Source organism: Stegodyphus dumicola, chromosome 11 (assembly GCF_044657685.1).
Source record: "Stegodyphus dumicola isolate Sdum_Otavi_A_Nest chromosome 11, ASM4465768v1".
NCBI lineage: Eukaryota > Metazoa > Arthropoda > Arachnida > Araneae > Eresidae > Stegodyphus > Stegodyphus dumicola.
The window spans coordinates 94865328-94884556 of NC_140778.1; the positions used below are offsets into that span (position 1 = coordinate 94865328).

At 34.1% G+C, this 19229-nt stretch overlaps 1 long non-coding RNA gene across 1 annotated transcript in view; it reads right to left on the reverse strand.

Moving 5' to 3' along the window:
* Nucleotides 1–14533: 14533 nt before the first annotated feature.
* Nucleotides 14534–19229, reverse strand: part of LOC146994206 (uncharacterized) — a 12292-nt gene continuing 7596 nt past the window's right edge. Inside the window, exon 2 of the long non-coding RNA XR_015043848.1 lies at nucleotides 14534–14877. This is a non-coding gene — a long non-coding RNA (uncharacterized LOC146994206). The remainder of the gene's footprint in view (nucleotides 14878–19229) is intronic.

The window sequence follows — 19229 nt, forward strand, 5'->3', positions numbered from 1 at the left end:
CAAGGTACACACTCTTTGCGGAAACTATACGATGAACTGGAATCTAATCTAAGAGCCTTGGAGATATTGGGAATAAATAGAGGCAAATATTGCGCGATATTATATCCATTGGTAGAATCAGCATTGCCGAATGAAGTCTTAAAAACCTGGGAGAGACTTAGGTTTTCGCGTAAAGGATCAGAAAGTTTAACCGGCGAAAACGCCGAGTTGAGAGAAAGGGAATCTGACCTTGAGCGCCTTTTATGTTTTTTGCGCGGTGAAGTTGAAAGTGAGGAAAGAATTTCTTTAGCAGCTAAATCTTTCAATGTTTTCGATCGATTGGCTCACGGTAATAAGAAAGGGAATTCTGGTTTAAAGATAAGAGAACCTCGCTTAAAACCTACGGCAGCTGAACTGTTTACTTCTTCAAATGAAGCTAGAAAAGCCTGCATATTTTGTTCCAGTATAAATCATGGTTCTGCGGAATGTTTTCAGGCGCGTAACTTATCGTTGTCAGAAAGAGAAGTTTTGGTCCAAAGGACACGCTCTTGTTATCTGTGTCTGAAATCTGGACATTCTGTCAGGAGGTGTAGATTAAAAACAGTTTGTTTTACATGCCGCAAAAGGCATCATATTTTTCTATGTAAGGGCCATTCACAAATGAGTGAGACAAGGGCAACGGAACAGCCTCCAAATCAGGCTGAAACACTCGCCAACATTTCTTCAAGGTCTCCTAAAGTTTTGCTGCAAACAATAAGAGTAATAATTAAAGGAGATAAAAAATCTCGTTCGGCTCGAGCTATAATTGATACTGGTTCTCAAAGGTCGTATATTCTACAAAGCGCAGCTCAAGATATGGGTTATAGGTATACGGTAAAGGAATACCTTAGCCACGCATTATTTGGCGGTACAACGACCAGTTTGTGTGAACATAAAGTTTATAAAATTCATTTATCTAACATGTCTGGCTCGTACAGTTGTAATTTTGATGCGTTAAGTCAGCCTGTTATTTGTAATAGTATACCTTATATTGGACAAGGAATATGGCTTAAAGAGCTTGCTGACTGTGGAATAAGTTTAACAGATCGTTTAGAAGGACCTATAGAAATTTTAATAGGAGCCGATGTTGCAGGACGATTATTAACGGGGAATCGTAAACAGATTTCAAACGGTCTGGTAGCTATTGAAACAAAGTTAGGATGGACGGTTATGGGAAAAACCGGGGAGTTGAATAGTGAAGGTTCAACATTCTTAGTTACATCAATGTTGAATAAAGAGGCTTGTATTTCTGATTTATGGGCCCTCGACTCGCTTGGTATTACGGACCCATCCGAACAAAAGACTAAATTGGAATTGTATGAGGTTATCAGGCAACATTTTCTTGATACTGTAAAAATAGAAGATGACCGCTTTGTAGTGTCTTTGCCTTGGTTGGAAGGGCACCCTTCCCTGTCGGATAATTTTGAGTTATCGCTTAAAAGGTTGCACGGTACGATTAGGCAACTTGAAAGAGATAATCTTCGCCAAGAGTATGAAAATATATTCCAAGAATGGCTCAAAGAGGGCATAATAGAGGAAGTACCCGTAAATGAATTAGGTTTACCCCATCATTATTTGCCACATAGACATGTTGTTAAGGAACATAGTACTACGAAGTTACGGCCAGTATTTGACGCTTCGTCTAAAGTAAAGGGTTCTCCGAGTCTCAACGATTGTCTTGAAAAGGGATTAAACCTTATTTCATTTATTCCTACAATCTTAAATAGATTTCGCCAAGAAAAAATAGGGGTGATTTCTGATATTCGTAAGGCCTTTCTACAAATTGGCCTGAATTCTAGTGATAGAAACTTCCTCCGATTTCTTTGGATAAAGGGTGAAGATGGCTTGAAGCATTTTCGTCATTGTCGAGTCGTATTTGGTGTAACCAGTAGTCCATTTTTACTTGGAGCTGTTATTCAATATCACTTAAATTCAATTTTGGAGAAAAATGATGCAGATGAAAAATATTCTTCCAACATTATTGTTAAATTAATGAATAGTTTCTATGTTGATAACTGTGTAACAAGTGTCGGAAGTGAAGATGAATTACAGCGCTTCATGAAAGTATCTTCAGATGTAATGGCAGAACGAAAATTTGAATTACGGGGTTGGGAATATACCGACTGTAGTTTAGAAACAGAATCTATTGCGAATGTATTAGGTTTGTTATGGGAAAGACAAGGCGATACTCTTCAAATAAATGTTGCTAATTTACAAAATCTTTGTTTCGAGAAAGTTATGAAAAGAAGTATTTTGGCAATAGCCCATAAAGTATTTGATCCCATCGGTATAACATGTCCAGTCCTTATATTACCTAAGATGTTATTACAGCGTACATGGGAAACAAAAGTAAAATGGGACGAAGAAGTTAACACCGAAATTAAAAGTAAATTTTTGAAATGGGTAAAAGACATTTTTCTTTTGAAAAACATTAAAATTCCAAGGTGGATACGATATCAGCCAAAACAGTGTTCAATCCATGTTTTCTGTGACGCCAGTCAAGCAGCGTATGCGGCAGTAGTTTTTATTCGTGTAGAAGAACCTGAATCAGTTAAAGTACAGTTGCTTCAGGCTAGGTCTAGAGTTTCCCCTTGTGGTAAAAAGGAAACTACTATTGTAAGATTAGAATTGTTAGCAGCAACTATAGCATCTCGTCTTGCTGCAGACGTTCTAAAAGACTTTGAGGCCAGAAGTATATTTTTATGGACAGATTCAACTACTGTCCTTGCATGGATAAAAAGGGAAGAACAATGGGGGACATTTGTAGAAAATAGAGTACAGGAAATAAGGCTTTTGACACGTGTGGAGGATTGGAGGCATATACCTGGTCACCTTAACCCTGCAGATCTTCCAAGTAGAGGGTGTTCAGTTCGCTAACTCTCCCGGTCAAAATGGTGGGAGGGTCCGAGCTGGCTTTTAAAATCGCAAGAAAATTGGCCGAGTGCCGAATTTATAACTGATGAAGCGGAAATAGCCAGCGAGAAAAAAAAGGCAGTGGTTTCATCTCTAGTGTCTACAGAAAGGTTTAGTTTGAGCGAGCGATTTTCTAGCTATCGAAAAACAGTTAGAGTTGTTGGTTGGATTCAACGATTTTTCTTTAATTGCAGAAATAAGCAAAAAAGGAAAGGTGAACTCACTGTTGATGAAATTGATTTTGCAGAAAAGGTTATTATTCGCTTGATTCAATCGGAATCGTTTCAGGATATAGAAGACGCACGCTTACGAACTCTTAGTCCATTTTATGATGCGGGAATTGTAAGAATTAAAACTGGTGCGTTTCGAAGAGATGACACGTTAGAGTTTAGAACACCTATAATATTACCAGGAGAACATCCATTAGTTAGGAATTTAATTATGGAAGAACATAAAAAGAAAGGACATGCAGGTGTACAATATATACTGAATACCTTAAGGGAAAGGTTTTGGTTGTTATCTGGCAGAAGAACGGTACGTTCTGTCTTGAGTAAATGCATTACTTGCAAGAGATATTCTGCTGCACCTGTTCACCACATATCAGCCCCACCGCCAATAGAGCGAGTAAATGATTCAGCAGTATTTCAAGTAACGGGTATAGACCTTTGTGGTCCTTTATTGTTGAGAAACAAAGAAAAGGCATGGATTTGTGTTTTTACATGCGCCGTTTATAGAGCGGTCCATTTGGAGTTGCTGACTTCTCTATATCTACAGAAGTGTTTCTTCAGGCTTTTCATCGGTTCGTGTCACGAAGAGGTAAACACACAACTGTGTACAGTGATAATGGAACTAATTTTGTAGGAGCTTCAAATGCATTTAAATTAATAGATTTTGAACAAATTAATCGGCAGGCGGCCAATGAGCGGATAACATGGAAATTTATTCCCCCTGGTGCTCCATGGTGGGGTGGTTGGTGGGAACGTCTGATCGGAATGATGAAGCAAGTCCTTAAAAAAGTTCTTAAACATGCTTGTTTAAATTATGAAGAAATGTACACGATACTGTGTGACTGTGAAGCGATTCTTAATGACCGACCGTTGACAGTAATTCCTTCCGATCCTGAATTTAAAGCTTTAACTCCTGCCGACTTTTTAAAAGAAATTAGAACTAGTAGTTTGCGGGATACAAAATGCGGTATTAAATCAAGTAATTTACAAAGAAGATTTCAGTATATTCAAACTGTACGAGAAGCATTTAAAAATAAATTTCGTAAAGAATATTTGGGAATTCTCAAGGTTTCGCATAAAAGAGCTGCAAGGAAAGTTACTATTAAATTAGATGATATTGTTTTGATCGGTAGTAGTGACAAAAGACCTTTTTGGCAACTTGGTCGTGTCATAGAACTACTTCCAGGACCTGATGGAATAAATCGGCTTGCAAGAGTAAAGACCCGAAATGGAATTTTGCTTAGAGCAGTTCGAACTCTGTATCCTTTAGAGGTAGCACAAAATGATGTACCCGTGAAGCTGCAGAATGAAAAACAAGATTCTTTGTCTGAACTTAAACTCAACATAGATGATAAATCTGTCAGGCCTGTAACACGATCTGGTAGAACTGTAACTCCGCCGGACAGACTGGCATATTAAGGGTTCTTTGGCATTGTTTTACTTTGATGTGAAAGTTCACTTTTTTTTTCTTAGGTGGAAGGATGTTAAATATTTGCATAAGTCGCCTGTAGTAACGGCAACCGCCGGCAATAAAAGGAGGTGCTTTCCTTAGTGGCACCGCAGTTCCTTTTAGTTCGAGCCAGAATAGATAGACCTGCCCGGGGAGAAGCCAGGGGATGAGAGATTCCGGTTTCCGCCCTGTTCCGGTTCCCGTCTTGTTGCGGATCCAGTCCTGTTCCGGTTCCCGTCTTGTTCCAGTCCTGTTCCGGTCCTGATCCAGTCCTATTCCAGTTCCAGCCGTGGCCGTGTAAGTCCAAAACATGTAGGAGCGGATGTCTGAATTCAGCGAAATGGAGATATACGCCGAAAGGGCTAGATGGATTCTGTCTTTTAAAGGAAAGTGTTCTTCACCGTGCCGGCATAGCTGTTACTTTAAAGCACTTTGAAGTTTTTCCACCCAAGATGTTAAGTTTTTGTTGTGATAAGTTTTAATCAGTGTTGAAGTTCCAGTTAAATAAACCTTTAAGTTTTAGACAAGGTTTTTGTGTTCTTCAGAAAATTTTAGATTCGAAGTCAGATATAACACATAGGATTATCATCGGAAAAATCAACAATCTGAAAAGCTTTTATTTTATATTTGCCTTCTAAATTTTTTCTCGTATTTGATGAACCCCTCTTTTCATGTAATTATTTTATCTCTGATGATGTGAAGCCCTAGCCTAGAGCACGCCGTAAATTAACTTTCTTGATCCTTGATCCCTACCGTTTCGTATCATTGCGAATGCGAAAGCTGTCAAAGCCAACTTGAGCCCCTTTTTCGCTAAAAATAGCGACCTGTCACTTGACAACAAGATCTTGCTTTACAAATCTATCCTAAAGCCTATTCTCACTTACGCGAGTCCCATCTGGGGCTCAGCTCCTCTGAATAACCGTAAACACATTCAAATTTTTCAATCAAAATTTTTACGGCAGATATTAAACGCTCAGTAGTTCATAAGGAACGATGACATTCATAACGACCTCAAAATTATGCCCATTAATCGCTTCATACAGCGACTTTCGGAAAGATTTTTCATAAACATCCATCTTGTTGAAAATCGAGTATTACATACCCTGCCGGTATAAGATCTTGCGGTTGCCTCTTTTGAAAAGCGACCCAGAGCTATCTGACAACCTGAATATGCTCAACTGCCTTTTAAACGGCACCGGTATATGAATACCAGTGGATGCTTACTTCACGTTCCTAAACCGCCCCCGCATTAACAATCGTAAGGGCATTGACCGGAGGTACCCTGTTCTCTAACTCTTTAAAGAGAGTTCTTTAACGTCTCTTTAACAAGAGACAACTTATCTCCGCAGCCACATGCGAGAGCATTTAATTTCTTAATAGTTTCTTAATGTAACTTCTTGTGTAGTTTGTTGAATTTAATTACTTCTGTACTTTAAAAGAAGACTCAACTAATGAGTATATCTCAAGAATTCAAAACTTTTATTATTACAATTTTTAAACAGTTCACATGATATTCAGCTAGCACAGAAACACGTGCATCACAACAATGGAATCGCATAGCATGTGTTCGAGATTTGCAAGAACTAACCGTTCTCCTTTCTCCTAATAAACTTAAAATAACTTTACATATAAAATTCTACAGCGTCATATTTATTTTCAAAATCCATAGAACTGCAACAAACTACAACAAAGATCAGATGGTTGCCACTCTTACAGTGATAAGCTATGAAAAGAAAAATAACAACTGAGGCTGGGTTCTAACAATACTCCCACCTTTTGATTGATGACATATACTTAATCAATCAAAACAAAATATAATAAAAGAATACTGTCCACACAAATATTAAGGCTAAATAATAAACAAAAGAAAAATTATGTTCTTAAATTTCTACTCTAAAATAACTCAAGTAGTGTTCAAGCTAGAAATCTAGACGGAATTTTAATTTGTCGTCCACTTCTAGTCACGACAGTCTTAATGTTACTTTGATAAATCTGCAGCTGAATTATTCTTTGGTAATTTTGAGACTAAACTGTCTTCACCCTGCGTCTCAGTTTCATTTGCCTCATCTGACTCCAAAGATGAAGGTATTTCGAGAGGGAATATTCTCTGGATTGGTCGAACTAATTCTCCAGACATGGTTTTGACACGAACTACTCGAATGTTGCCGTCGTTTCCGGGATATAGTTCAATTACTTTTGCTAGAGGCCACAACACCTTGCGTTTTTCATCACATTCGATAAGAACTATATCACCGATTTTTATCTGTTGAGAAATCGGCACTGTAGATGGACGTTGCACTAGCAGGCCGAGATATTCATTTCTAAATCTCTTTCTCAAAAGCTCTCGTAAATTCTGTAAATGTCTCAGTCTCATGTTGAAATCAACTTTATCAAGATGATCCAAGTCAAGAACTCCAAAGACTGGAATTTCACCTAAAAACAAGGACGGTGTCAAAGGTAAGAGATCATCAGAGTCCTCTGACACATAAGTGAGTGGTCTGGCATTCACAGTTGCTTCGCAGTCGCACAGCACACTCATCAATTCTTCATAATTCAGACATGACTGGCCTAGGACACGACGCAAAAGCTTCTTAATCATTTGAACAAGTTGTTCCCAAAAGCCACCCCACCATGGTGCTGCGGGTGGACTGAACTTCCAATCGATCTTGTTTGTGGCGGCTTCTATCTCAATGGTATTCCAATTAATCGATCTCAAGAGGTTATTGGATCCTACAAAATTGCTTCCCTTATCGCTATAAATTATCGATGGCCTCCCTCTACTGGCAATAAATCTTCTAAGACCAAGTAAAAATCCCACACTGCTTCTTCTAACTCTGAGTCAGTTTTACTTTCTTTGGCATCTGTAATTCCCAGTGCTTCTAGCTTCCACAAGTTTTCTGTGTCACTGCTGTGAGTCAACATCGACGTTATGGTTGAAGACATGGACAAGGAGTTTCTTTCTGAAACGTTATCTTTTATCTTTCCCATGATTGTCCATCCAAGTAGTGATTCTACAGCAGTCAGCCCATTTTCTAATTTCTGAATTCTTCCGGTTAACAGAACACCTGCGACGTCAGCTCCAATAAGAACTTCTATTTTCAAATCCTTTTTTCCTACATCAGATGCATGGATATTCTTCTGTCTTAGTTCTTCTATCCATGGTCCAGGCTGTAAACTGACTACTGGTCTACAAATCTTCGACTGTTTCAACAAGATTAGTCGTCTAGAAAAATCATCTCTTAGGCTTTCCCCCTAACGTTCACTTCATAGCGTTTGTGAATTTCTCTCTTTATTGCTACTCCTCCAAAAAGTGCATGGATTAAAGACTCAGATCCAATTGCGTGGCACCCTATGTCTACAGCAGTCTCCTTTAATATGTAGGAACGTTGCGATCCTGTTTCGATAAGTGCTCTGACTGTCTTCTGCTTTTTGTTTGCGTCTATATTAATTAATAGTGTTTGAAGAAACACTTCATCTAAGAAATTAGTGCTCACAAGTGATACGTTTTGTGTTTCCTCTTCTTTATTCTTTTCAACATCATTGCTCTTTTGATTGGTGGGCAAATCCTGACACATGACTCCCCAATGTATTTTCGAGCATATCATACATCGTACTTTTGTCTTACATTGCTTGGCCCTGCGTCCAATTTTGAGGCAGAAGAAGCAACCCTTCTCTTTCTTAATTTCATCATTCTTTTGGCTCAGAGGCATCTTCTGAGCAACAAAGCAATCTCGAGTTTCATGAAATTTTTCAAAAAATATGCAAGAATTCTTCTCACTATAATTGGTTGCTTTATTATGGCCTGAGAATAAATCATTTGCTATACGCACGAAATGTTCACTCTGTTACCTTTTATCTTTTCTACTTTCTCTCTTGGCACCCGAATCAATTAATTTAAATCCAGCTTTTGCCAAAGAAATTCTCTGCTCTCCTTCCACTTCATTCTTTAAAAACAATAATAATTGTTTCAATTTATCAGAGTGACAAATTTCTGCTGTAATTATTGATGCATAATTTCTAATCCAAACTCGTAAAATTTCCTCGGGAATGCAAGATTCCACGAGCGGAAACAGCATTGCAGCGTATTTATCGCTTGTCATTCCTATTGACTCCAACGAACGCAAATACGACTCTAACTTGTCATACAATTCTGATATACTGTATTTTCCCTTTTGATCAGTTACATTTTTAATAATCAAACCTAATAATTCCCGAATATAGAATTCTACCAACAATTCTTCCCTGCCAAACCTATTTTTTTTTAAGCTTTCTATAACTTTTTCCTAATTTTCGGCAGTTGCAGGGAAGCTGTTTACAATATCCCGTGGTCTCGTACCGGGTACGGTCGCTTGAACGAGATAATGCATCTTATCCTCGTTTTGAATTTCCTTATCTTCGTGTATTCGCCGAAATTGCCCCCAAAACGGTAACCAATCTTTAATTTCACCACCGAATTGTTTTAACTCAATTTTAGGTAATTTCAGTTTCCGTTTGTTCGAATTCGGCGGAACACTGCCTATGGATAGTGTCGTTTGGCGATTGAAGAATAATTCCGTTTCTACTCGTATTAAATCTAACTTTTCTTTGTATTCTTCAATTTTCGCCCATTCACTTTCAAACTGATCATTTGAAGAAAATTCGGAATTTAATATTTGAGTATCAAATGCATTAAGTTCCACAGATAAACGTTCTAAAGTAACAAGTTTCGTTTTTACAGATTTTGCATCAGGAATTTCCTTTTCTAATTCTTGCAAAATTGCATTAATTGTTCTCGTAAAAGACGCTCTCACAGGTTTTCGTTTCTCAATTAACGATTCCATTTCAATAAAAATAAATTCAATAAAGTCAAATAGAATTAAATTCGATAAAACCAACAAAATCACTTTGACTTGTTTTACCGATCACTTCCGTCATCACCAAAATTGTTCGAGATTTGCAAGAACTAACCGTTCTCCTTTCTCCTAATAAACTTAAAATAACTTTACATATAAAATTCTACAGCGTCATATTTATTTTCAAAATCCATAGAACTGCAACAAACTACAACAAAGATCAGATGGTTGCCACTCTTACAGTTATAAACTATGAAAAGAAAAATAACAACTGAGGCTGGGTTCTAACAGCAGGAGCGCCATTAAAGTTAAAGTTATTTAAAATATACATCACACTTAAAGCTTCTTTTCACCCGCTTAACCGGTTGCTTTCGACCCCCCCCTAAGGCGCTCTTATCTGGCCTTTAAACGTCGCACTGAATAGCGACCAAAATTACATTTTCTCCATCAGCTGTACACTGCTCTGCTCCTAGAACCTGCCTAACGAGTCTCCCACCGCCCAGTTCGCCAGCTACTCCGAGTGGGTGCGAGTTCACCCGTGCGCGTAATGGCAGACCGCACACGAGTTGAACAGTGTTAAGCGAATTTCGCTTATTGCGCTTGCTTGATGGTGTACCTTTGGCGCGGGAAGAAATATTGGCGACTAAAAGCAACCCTACGCTAGCTCATTCGTGATCTCCATGGCTGTCGAGTGATGTGTACAACTGCAATGTTGTGGAACTTTGTTTATTAGTTATTTTAACGTTCATACCGATTGCACTTGCTTATTTTTCTAATATATGTTTCATTTTAATTTGTCTAACAGTGCATTTAATAATTGTTACCATATATTGTGCTTAATAATTCGTTATTTAGATGTAATTTGTTTACATGTTGTAATTCTCAGTAATGTAAACTGAATTTTCCCGCTTAGTTTGTTAACGTATATTCGCTCTTTTATTTCTTATTTAAAAGAATTAAATAAACAGCATTAAGGAATTGTAAAATTTCTTCAATGTTATTTGCAAACACTTGCTATATTTTTTACGTATGTCCGTGTTTCTTTGCGTATGTACGAATGTAACGTATGGTAAATTCTGAATTGTTTTTATTCCTTAAAAGTGTAACTAATATATCCTGAATTTCAGTCTTTTTCTGAGCGAAAATTCGTACAGTTCCAAAGTGAAGTGCAGAATTTCATAAGTATAACATCTTACATTTTGAATGCAAACACTGCTTCACATTATTTCGTAATAATTATTTACATCTTCTCCATCTATGCCTGTATCAATTTTTTCATCGGGTTATTTATCAATAATTCCTTGTAGAATTAGAAATATATTATTAGAAAAGGTTTTTCCTGTATCATCTGCAAGGAACAGAAATTTAAAGCGATGAATTATTGGAATGAATTTTAGCCAGCATTTGAAGTTATTTAGATTTCTGTTGCATTAAAAATTATTTAAAAGCTGCATAGAAATATTATTTTGAAATGCAAACATTTTAAGTGCCAAAATTAAAAGTATTTAAAAGGTAGCTATTGTCATTGATGATAGATTAATTGACTTGTCAAGGGAAACAAACCAAGACTTCAGTACATAAACAATATATTTTTTATTCTGGGGGGTGAACATTGTTATTAATGGTGATATAATCAAATAAATAACAAAGAATCTGCAAGTGAAACGTATTTTACCATTTCTTTGAATTTAGATATTTTCCCGAATATTCCAAGCATTTAAAAGAAATACAGTCAAAAGTCGTTAATTCGGACACCCATAATCCGGAATGATCTATAATCCGGACCTCAAACCTACAAACTTTCTGCGCATGCGTCGCGTTCACGCATGCGCACAGGCGTTTACGAGAGTGCGTAAGACCCTTACGGCTGCGAATATGTTTGCGCGCATGTGCGTTTAATGTGTAACGGAGTTATACGCTAAGCTAAAGTTATCTAATTCAGTTAATGTTGCAGATTGCGTTGTTCCTTAATCTTCGAAATGGATCCGGCTTATTATTTTTTGCAGACTGTTAGAGCAATTTTATAAAAGTAAGCTTGAACTTTCGATTATGTCAAATAGAATTTCCGATATATATTTACTACAAAGCGAAAGTATGTTTTGAAATCCGAAATCTGTTTATCAATTTCACGCTGCTCTGCGGCAGAGGGGGGGGGCAGAAACGTCATTATTAGATTATGATAGATTAGAAAGATTATGTCAAATAGAATTTCCGATATATATTTACTAATATGTAATTTGTATCTACAAAGCGAAAGTATGTTTTGAAATCCGAAATCTGTTTATCAATTTCACGCCGCGGATTGGAAGTTGATCTGTCAACACTATCCTTATCTTCAGGGCAGATGTTTTTATTTTATTTGGTTTATAATTCCGTACTAAGTGTAGTATTTCATTTCGATGTACTCCGTCTTTGATATGATTTAAATCAAGTTCCTCGTCATTATAATTCGCTTCCGATAGTGAAGAAAGTGACCCAGAGGTTATTGAAAACGAAAACATTTCGATTGACAAATTAGTCGGTATTCTCAACACAGCAATTATAGGACTTGAACAGCGGAACTTTGTAACTAAACAAGAAATTATGTCTGTTTAATAGAATTAAAGAGAAAGTATTATCACATGAAACGAAGCAACTTACATTGAAAGAAATGTTTAATAAAGTAAACAAATAAATATTAAGCTTTTTCTTTTTGTAAATTTTGATACCCTTTAGATCATAATTGTTCTTTATTTCATAAATTACGGTTTCATATTTTTAATTTTGTAATTTCTGCATGCCATCTTACCAGATTTAAACTGATGATCTATAATCAGGAAAAATCGATAATCCGGAATCGCCGAAGTCCCGACGAGTCCGGATTAACGACTTTTGACTGTATATTTTACATATTTTGTAACTGTGAATGTATTCGTAGTTCCGGAAGTTCTGAATATCTGCAGAAACACATATTTCGGTCTATGACTTAGCTGGCTTATTTAAGTTAAGAAATGAATTTTTCTTTAATATTAACAAATGATTATATATTAATAAGAAATTGGTACATTTGTAATTCCCCCCAAAAATTCTTTAAGAGTGGCAAATACGTACATAAATTTGATTCCTCCCCAGTATGTGTGACGAGTACGTTCCATTAGACTTCATGATTATTTTGTAACAGCTCTACTTATTGCCAAAATTGGGTCTTTATGCATATATATATGTATAATGCATACAACATACATGCAATTATGATAGCTGTTAATATATCATAATTGACTAAACACTACGAATACTGTTTCTCGTTCAAGACATGTACTCTCAAATGTTTTCATAACAACATGCATTTATTTAGGAAAAATTCTACTGATAAAATACTACACACAGAAATATTTTTAAAATGGTGTTTAAGAATGCTGTTGATTTTTCAGAGACACAGTAACAATTTAACTGGTTATAACCTTAACAGAGCAGAGATGTCAAACAGAAAAAGAAATGCCATTAGAAATGCTCAAATGCCAAATTAAAATATTTGATCACAAAACAAATGCAATTACAGTTAACTTATTTTCGAACTTGAAGATTGATTATCAAGTATAAGTTAATGTTTAATAAAAGAATTTCATGAAAACAACCTAAATTTGAAGTACAATGAAAATAGCTTAGTACAATGATTTTGTCAATGTATTCTTTATGTTTATTTATGGGAAATTAACAGAATGTAACCTATGTTATGAATATAAAGGTAATTTTTATTTTAAACTCTCGCTAATTAAATATAAAACAGTTACAAAAGTCTGAATATTTGGTGTAAAATTTGATTTTTCATTATTAAGATTAAATGCCTTTTCCACCGATTACTTTTCTTGATTTAATAAATCTCCTTTTGGTCTTTCTTACACCTTATACGAGTTTCACCCACTTTGGTAATATATACTGTGCGAGAACTCTGGAAAACTTAAGCGACTTCTCGTTATGTTTTGGAAATTACAACAGAGGTTTGGAATAGGTGTAAAAAAAACCTTTTATAGACTCGGACAAATTAACAGAGTGCACACCTTGTTCATACAGAATCAGCTAGCATTTATGGCGTAAATCAAAAGTAACGAAATGAATTCACCTCATTTGAATACACTCAAAATTAGCATCCTGGCAGGAAAATGGAAAGGAAGAAAGAAAAGCTAATTATCATAAAATAGCTGGTTAATAAAAATAAATGAGAACTCTACAACCTCAATTCACTATTTTAATTTAGCCATTTTCATTTTTATGCAGCCTTTATATCGAAGTTGACATTATTAGGTATTGCTAATTAAATTAACATTTAAATACTTCAATGAAATATTAAGAAAATGAGAAAAATTATGGATACTACTTACTATATGATATGAATTTTTTAAAAGTGAGCTAATTAATAAACAAAGAGCAAAATATATAGTTCCATATTCCTTACGCTGAAGTCTACTTCATGCTGATTATATCATCATTAGTTATGAGGGCAGAACATTTGTGGTCTTCACCTTGCAAAATCATGAGGAACATTTTAATAATATAGGAAAATTTCATATAATGGCTAGTAGCTGAACTGAATGAAATGAGTATTTTAAATTCACTAGAAATTTAGGGTCGTGTAATGTTTAAATATTTCAAGCTTTGGAAGAAACTATTTAAAATGTCTTCTTTTTTGGAGGTGGGTTGCTTTAACTGCTTTTGGGCTACAGATTCCAGCCATATAATCTCATAAATAGGATTTAAAGATTAATTTTTTAACCCAGGCAGATCATATTTCTTCATATGAAATTATTGTTCAAAATTTATTCACTGCCTTACTTATTTATTACACACAGTATATTCATATACTAATTAATCATATATTAATACAATATTCAAATACTAATAATTAAATCCTTAAAAAATTTTCCTCTATTAAAAGGAAAAACATTTTAAAATGTCCAATTTAGCAGTATTTATTTTACCTCAAAATATGTCACTATTGTATTATTTTTCAAATTCGTTATTAATACATGAATTAAGTAAACTCAAGTATTATTTAGAATTAAGGATTAGTGATATGGGATGTTTAGAATGTTCAGGGTTTTATGGAAAAGTACTACTGAATGGTAAAAAGGTTTATTAAAATTCAAATACAGTAATTCAATGAAGTAATATACACATATAATTAATATGCACAACAAACAATTAGTATGAAATGCATGACAGAGCAAGAATGAAAACATACATGAATTTACAATAACATAAGTTGCAAAATAAACAGAATACAGGAAAACTCGCATAAATTTACAATAATACGAAACAATTAAGTGTTATGAGTAATAATATTAGTCAGATTTTTCTTTATAGTTAAATCTTCATTTTCATTGCTCTTTTAATATCTTGTGTTGGTGGTTGGCCTGCACGCATTCTTTAAGCGATAATCTCTGTGGCACTTCATCAAACCCTAAATTGTTGAAACAAACATTACCAAATGCTAACTTGTAATGACATTAATACATGCATCATAACAAATACACAATGAATATTAAGAAAATGTTAATATACCAATATTTCTTGTTTCAGTAGTATCAATTATTGAAATATCATAAAAGAGGAATTAGACATTTTTGATTAAACATTCAATTATACATCTATCAATTTCAGTGTTATAGTGTGGCACCAGGGTAACTATGCGAGACACACTAATCCCCTCGAAGATTTCTGATTTACAAAATAATTTTGGCAGTAACTTGTAAAGGCTAAATAATATTATCAAAAAGATACAATTCTACAATTCTTAAGTAATTATGTATATTTTGCAGAAATACTTTGGAACTGTTTGAGCTGGTATTCGTGAGAATCCTTGAGTAATTTTTTGAATGCAGAATAGTTTAACTGAGAAACAACAGAATGCAGCCAAATGATATCCCTAAGTATTATTTCATTTCACTTTCTAATGCATGCATAATAGCATTAATTAAGAATTTAATAAAATCATTAAAAATAATTACATGAAGCAAGATCTCTAAAATTTCAAAATTGCATATAAAAATCTAGTTTAATATCTGCAATACATTTTTAACTCATCATATTTTCATAAATTTAACTTTACAATCTAAGACTAATTACAATAAAGCATACTTTATGACACAAGAATATGAACTTCCAGATAATGTGTATCATTTAGTCTGAGATTAAAAACTATGCTAGGAAACATTCTGGAAAACCATATTTAATACGTTTTAAACTATTTTACTTTCCTAGATAATCTCATCAAAATTATTAAATATTCATCAATCTTTTGATCGTCAGTTTCTGTTACCTGCCAGCGAGGTAGAATGTATTCACCAAGACACAAGGAATATGTATTATATACATGTAAAATATAGAAAATACAGTGGCTTTGCTCTGCACGAGCATGCAAGCTATAATTAACTTACTGCAGTTTCAGGATCTTATCCTAGACCAGTACTTTCGAGAACATTCTGGCATGTTATATAACCGCTAGTACACATACTGAATACGTGCCATTTTTCGTCAGACTGCTTTCTTCTACCGCTGCTCCTCCCATCTTGTTCTTTCCTTTGTTAAAGCAGATATGACGTAAAGTCTAAATTTAATCTTACTTAGTTTAAATCAATATTGAATATATAATTTTGAGAATTTCATCTAAAGGCAAAATGATCTGCTGAGAGAATTGAATAAAGATGTGGGATCTAAAAAGCTAAATCCTTCTTTGTCGTCATTTTGCAACCTTCTATCCAGCCATAACTATGCCTGGCCTATGATGTAGTTATATTGTCAAGCTTTGGTCATTCCTGTGCCTGCCAAAATATTACATATACACGTATGAAAATTATTAATATAAGCTACATAATGTAATATTAATAATTTTCATACGTGTATAATTTTCTAATAATTGTTTTGTCACAGTAATTACAATAAAAGTCTGAAATATTGCCATGTCTTGCAAAATATCAACTAAATCTGTACACAAGATAAGAAATATCAACTAAATCTATACACAAGAATTTTCCATTAACAATTTCTGTACAGACCTGATAATCATTATATATACTGCTCTTTGTATAATGTACTGAACTGTAAAGCTCCAGGTATACAAAACATTTCAAGACGCTCGATATTTATTCTGTTGCAGAAGCAAACTGTTTATTTTCAATATATATAATAATAAGCAAAGATGATAGGGGACAAATCTTTCAGTTCTATAATTTTTATATCTAATATTCAGTGCACTATTATGCTAATAAGCAATCTTTATTCTCAAATCCTTGCATTATATGTTGGTGATTATGGGTGTTCTATTATTCATCTGTTTTCTTATCCGTCATGGCGGCGTATTTCCAAACCCTACCCCACTTTTCAAATTTTTGACGTCACGGAAATATCGACTAGTTTCACCTGGCAAGACGCCTACCCCACTTTTGACTACTACGGCGCGCTTTCGAAAGAATTGTGCTGCTGAATAGTGTGTTTAGGTGCTAATTGTGAGATTTTCGCAATTTAAATTATTACGAGTGGGAATTTACGCAAAATCTTTAGTGAATGGTTATTCTTTAACGCCGTAGTGTATTTGAGGAAAGAGGAGAATAATTCACTGTTTATGTATACATTAACAGTATGAAAAATTTGGAAGGTGACACTCGGCAATAAATGTGCTGCATTTTATCGCAAAATTCAGCGACGCCAGTAAAATAAACAAGTGTTCGAAAAACTTATCGACATCTGAAGCCACTATACAAAAATTGTATGTGTGCCAATACAGCAATTTAAATTTAAAAAAAAATTGCAGAAAACTTCAGGTCAAGGAATAAGAATTGCAGTGCCTCTATGTGCTTAAAAACTACGAAGCATTCTGCAGACTTTCGTGCTAATATCAAGTTTGACAAATAGATTAATACATTTTATTGTTTCTTTTAGTGTATATATTACAAAATTATTAAAATAACTTGAACAGTTGTTTAATTGCTTAAAACAGCAGTAAAGTTTATTTATAAAGATATACAAGGAACTTCATAATTCATTGCTTTGGTGAACAACTGAAATTTACTAAATTACCTAACTTTATAATATTAAATATCTTCATAACTGTAGTATTATGCTGTTTTATAAAAGCTTAACTACTTTATTCATTTGTTATACATTAAAATATTTTCTGATTTATTTACTAAATGCGTAATCAATTATCAGGATTACTAAATGTATTAAGAATTTCCATACATGCTTGTGCAGTGTGAATGCATGTTTGTGTAATGAACTTTGATTTTCATGAACGAAAAAGAAATACAATCTCCGAATAAGTACTTTTTTGTTTTCCAGTTCCTGTGTTTAGCTGTAAAAGTAAATTCACTTCAAGTATGTGTCTGTGTAATTGTGACGATGTAAATACTGAAATGTGTGTACAGTAAAAACTCAACAAAAAAAAATATCCGGAAAGCTCTTGAAATTTTGGATAGCCGAGCATATAAAAAATGAAATATTGTAATAAGTGAACGGAAGAATAAACTACTAGTCTAAAATCATAAAAACAGTTCATCTTATTTGTATCAACTTGACTATCAAAAGCCAATATTTAATATTATGCACAATTTTGAAAAAAAAAAAATGTATGCTACTGATCTTTGGAATATGATAACGAGTGATTTTTACAATGGTTGTTATGTGGATTAAGACTGCAAGTTGAGATTTTAAATATGAACAATAGTAATCTGAAAATTTGAAGTAGTAATTTTATATCCAACAATCTCTACCAAATAACTTCCATGTTTGAAGTAATTAAAAAATATTTTTAACCACTTATTATTAATTTTATAAAGTACATTCTATAATTTAAATTTTATTTACTTTCATCTATTTTTAATGTTTGCCATTATAAATTTCATACTATGTACTTTTTTAAGATTTCATAGTTGCTAATTAAACTTCCTTTACAATTTATTTAGTTATTCTAAACATATATTTATATTTTATGTAAGAAAGGGATTTATGTGCAACAGATATACAGTGAAAATCATTTAACACAAAACTGAGGGGACTGAAATATTTTTTCGTGTTAAAGAATATTGAAAAGAAAAAAAAAAGCATATATTCAACAAAATTAAGCTTATTAGAGTACATTTTATTTACATAGATATGTATATATGCATGTATTTAATAAAAACCAATGAAACAAAAACATCCACAAGAACTTAATGGAATTTAATACAAAATTTTCAAGTTTTTGAAAAACAAAACATTTGTTGAGTTTTGGGAAAATAATCTGATATTTTTCTTTGCATTGTCTTTTTTAGCATCAAATTGTTCAATGTCAAACATTTTGTTATTCATTCTACCATTGGAATGTGCGTCTAAATAACTGTCCATACTTTTTATGATATTCCTCATTTCGGATGACATGGGAACAGGAACTGCATTCATTTTATTTTGGTCTCTGCATCAATGATATCTTTTTAGCTTTGAACAAACTCCAAAATAACTTTGTCTGCCATAATTGGGGCTGTACACGCATTATCATAAACTACTGCAACGAATTCTTCCGATAGTACAGTGATAGTGATAGTGATAGTGACGGAGGACGTGGCCACCACCCCTTTACTATTAAGTTAATTAGCATATAGGGCCACGTCCGCCCTTATACAGAGTAAAGCCAGAGAGGCCACATGGGAGGCTTGCACGAGGCGCCCAAACCCAACGCCTGGACCATCTGGTTGGCAGTTCCGCGAACCAAATGCCACCGGGTAGACACCCGTTCAAAGTGCCCGGGTCCAGTGATTTTGAATCTTCAAGTATAGCATT